At 41.3% G+C, this 3,781-nt stretch overlaps 1 long non-coding RNA gene across 1 annotated transcript; it reads left to right on the top strand.

Moving 5' to 3' along the window:
• The first annotated feature begins 596 nt into the window (after nt 1-596).
• LOC141072636 (uncharacterized) lies at nt 597-1,709 on the top strand. Its single transcript, XR_012226721.1, has 3 exons — nt 597-918; nt 1,011-1,087; nt 1,612-1,709. It is a non-coding gene; the product is annotated as an uncharacterized lncRNA (long non-coding RNA).
• The last annotated feature ends 2,072 nt before the right edge of the window (nt 1,710-3,781 follow it).

The raw sequence follows: 3,781 nt of genomic DNA, 5'->3' as shown, positions 1-3,781 counted from the left end.
TACGCTTCCAAGAATTAGAAAAAGTACACAGACCCAGAAGAGGGGGTAACCACATCAAACTCTTGAAAGAGCGTGAAACTTATTGGATATACACACTCGACACCCTTGCTCCTAGGGGTCTTAATCGTGAAATAGAGTGGCATAACTAACAATTGACATTCTTTCCTAGGTCACCTAATGTATACAAATAACAGGGCACCACATAACCCTCTGGTAAGATTAAGCATACCATTAGTATTTTGGCCATAAGTTTCCTTTCCCTTTCTTTGATTGCTTTCCTTTAACCTTAAGTTTGGACTCCTACTTGTTTTCTGATGTATTATGATCATAATGTCTATCATCATATACACTGTGCTCAACATATACCATATATATCATCAGACCTTCGGCATACTAGCATCCATACCCAGTAACATCTTTATGGCCGATACATAATGTATTTTAGCTTATATTGACCACAACACTGGTTCAATGTTGTTGAACCATTGTCCCACACTATTTGAATCACAGTGCAACATCATGGCTTTGAGTGTTACATTCAACCTTAAATGTATAACAAATCCCACAATCGGACGACTGTTACCTTGTAACACTTTGGTGTTACATTCCTAATTAACCATTATCCCCTTAACAACATTGTTATTAAGACTACACTATGCTAAAATAAGTTTTTTATCATCACATAGTCATGTGACCTGTTGCGATCACATGACTTTTTCAACCAAAAACATGGCCGCCACCATGAGCCTCACACTTCATCTGAGCATGTGCGGTGATGTCACATCCTGTCCTGAGACCAGCAATTGTCATTTCCTGTCACATGGACAAAACATGTTTAAAAGGAGCTATGAACATCGCTCAGGTCACTCCTCCTTGCTACACCTGAGTGTTAACACACTCCACCGTCTCGCCACCACCGTGAGTGAACCATGATGACCCAGTCAATTAAGTTAAGTACATTTTTTCCACCTATTTACACAGGCTAATGTTTATGCAACTTCCCTCCACAGCCACATAGAGCGACCGCTCTGACCCTGGCTAACCTAAAGGCATAAGTGACCATTACCGAATTCAGGAACTACTACGGGTAAATATCTATAACCTTATCACTAGACCACTTTCACCAATGGGGATGATACTAGATTTCTCTAGACAGTTCTATGACACCAATACAACCATGCTATTAGTCACTTACATTTAGCAAAAATTCTTTATCACCAGGCATTATAAGGAACCATTCATTCTAATTTAAACATACAAATCCCTCTACCCAGGCATACTCGCTGTCCCTGATCATAAGGACCACATCCTTCATGAACCACTACATTGTTCAAGGGTTTGCATGTCTTCTTGTTATTTTATGCTTCAATATTTTTTCCACACGTCTATTGACTTTGTATAATGATGCAATTATCTGTGCCCTCCGATCTCTCTCTCAGGACTTATATGTTAATACTTTCACATTTACCATAGTCTTGGCATTCCTCCTATGACCATCACCAGATGTCAGACATGATATACTAGACATATATATTATGTTGTAAATATAATGTAAATATGTAATATATGTAACAACAACACCTGATTGTATATATCTCCGTTTTTTTTCAGCGACTTATGTGATCAAGGTCTTGAATGACCGAAACGTCATTCTGTCGCAATCACTATAAGAGCACTTGCTTTCAATAAATTTCACTAATAAGCAAATACTCCTTAAGTGTATGTGTGCAGTGATTCTAATAGACAAATCCTAGCAGTGAAACTTAATTTTTTATTTTTATAATTTTTCTTATTATTTTAAACCAAAACTATGTTTCATGCAGATACTTCACCCTTAGGCTATAGAAGATTATTTAACTAGAAATCAGGAGGATAATAAGAATGTCAGATATTAAAAGTGGAATGCAGATGGCTCACCCTTAGAATAGAGATTATTTTATTGCAAGAGAGGAAGAGAGTAAGAATGTCAGATATTAAAAGTGAAGCACGATAGGTTTTGTGTGGTAATCTGCTAGTTAATATATATATATAAATAATTAAAAATCTGATGTGGGATTAGAACCCACAATTTCCTATTCCATAAACCAGTTGCTTAACCAGTCAGCCAACAGCTCACCAGGCTGGTTAAGAATCCTTTTTCTTCCCTTATGAAATGATCCACTCAAGCACTGCATCTGAAAAGCATTTTGATGTTTGATTTTTGATAGTAATCAAGTGTCTCAGTTATCATCAGTTATCAGGTATCATCAGTTATCAGGTATCATCAGTTATCAGGTATCATCAGGTATCAGTTATCAGGTATCAGTTATCATCAGGTATCAGTTATCAGGCATCAGTTATCAGGTATCAGTTATCATCAGGTATCATCAGGTATCAGTTATCATCAGGTATCATCAGGTATCAGTTATCAGGTATCATCAGGTATCAGTTATCAGGTATCAGTTATTAGTTATCAGGTATCAGGTATTAGAATCAGGTATCAGACAGAGTATTTCTGATTATTTTTGATGTTTGATTATGATATATGACCATGTCCTAAAATGGACACTACACCAGAATCATACATCCATCACCATTCACACATAGCAAGTATAGTCTATACTAGCGCATGGCCGAGCGGCCATGTGGGCCTTTTATAGCCATGCGCTTCCGGAACCTTCCAGACCTCTGAGATGGACCAATCAGATCAGGAGAAGGACCTGAACACGTGACCCCCGATCTCCACTGGGAGATCGTCTCGTGGGCATGCCCAGTAGCGCGGCGAGAGGACTTAGCCTCTGGAGTGGTTTCCTGCAAAGCAGGTTGCGCTACCATTGCTGGTCCAGAGGTAGCAGCAACATCCAGACCCAGAGAGCTGGTCTGAGCAGGGCACCTGGATTGCTGAGATTGCTGTGCAGGTCCCTGAGCGGTTGGAAAGGAAAGGGAGACTGCTGGATGTATGACTCCAGATTACTGCTGTGCAGCTGCAGGAACTCGACGCCTAACACAGGTCCAGGAGGAGGACAGAGTAGTGTCGCTTGCTCTTGGCGGTTAGTAAGTCGTCGGTGACTTTAGTTAGGGCAGTTTCAGTTGAGTGATGCAGTTGGAAGCCAGATTGTAACCGGTCAAAGAGGAGGGAGGACAGATCAAGATATACATGCTGTTCCAGTAGTTTTGAGGTGTAAGGGAGAAGAGATATCAGGCGATAGTTAGACATAGAGAATGTGTCAAGGGAGGGCTTTTTGAGGATGGGTGTGATTGAGGCATGTTTGAAGGATGAGGGAAAGACACCATTTGTAAGTGAAAGGTTGAAGAGGTGTGTTAGAGATGGGATGAAGACTGTGGCCAAGTTAGGGATGAGGTGAGACGGGAGTGGGTCGAGGGCACAAGTGGTGAGGTGTGATCTTGACAGAAGGGTGGAGAGCTGATCTTCTGTCATGGTGGAGAAGCTCGCTTCTGCAGAACAGGGCTGAGTGCCTAAGAGGGGAATTGGGGGCTGCGGGCCCAAACCAGGGGAAGAGTCTTGAGGGCCAAAGTTTTGTCTAATCGTGTCGATCTTCTGCTTAAAGAAGGAGGCAAAGTCTTCAGCAGAAATGAGAGGAGAGGGAGGAGGTGCTGTGGGATGGAGTAGAGAATTGAAAGTGTTGAAGAGCTGTTTAGGGTTGTAGGAGGATATGAGAGATGCAAAGTAAGTTTGTTTTGCGGCAGAGAGCGTGGACTTAAATCTGGCAAGGGACTGTGTTATGAATGGGTCACCGAGGAGAAAAAAGCAAAACCAGGGTGGTTGGTAACTATGCAGATT

Source organism: Dendrobates tinctorius, unplaced genomic scaffold (genome assembly GCF_039654945.1).
Source record: "Dendrobates tinctorius isolate UK_male_01 unplaced genomic scaffold, ASM3965494v1 ptg000282l, whole genome shotgun sequence".
In the NCBI taxonomy this organism is placed as follows: domain Eukaryota; kingdom Metazoa; phylum Chordata; class Amphibia; order Anura; family Dendrobatidae; genus Dendrobates; species Dendrobates tinctorius.
The sequence above is the reverse complement of the archived record's forward strand: the minus strand, read 5'-3'. Positions and strand labels throughout refer to the sequence as shown.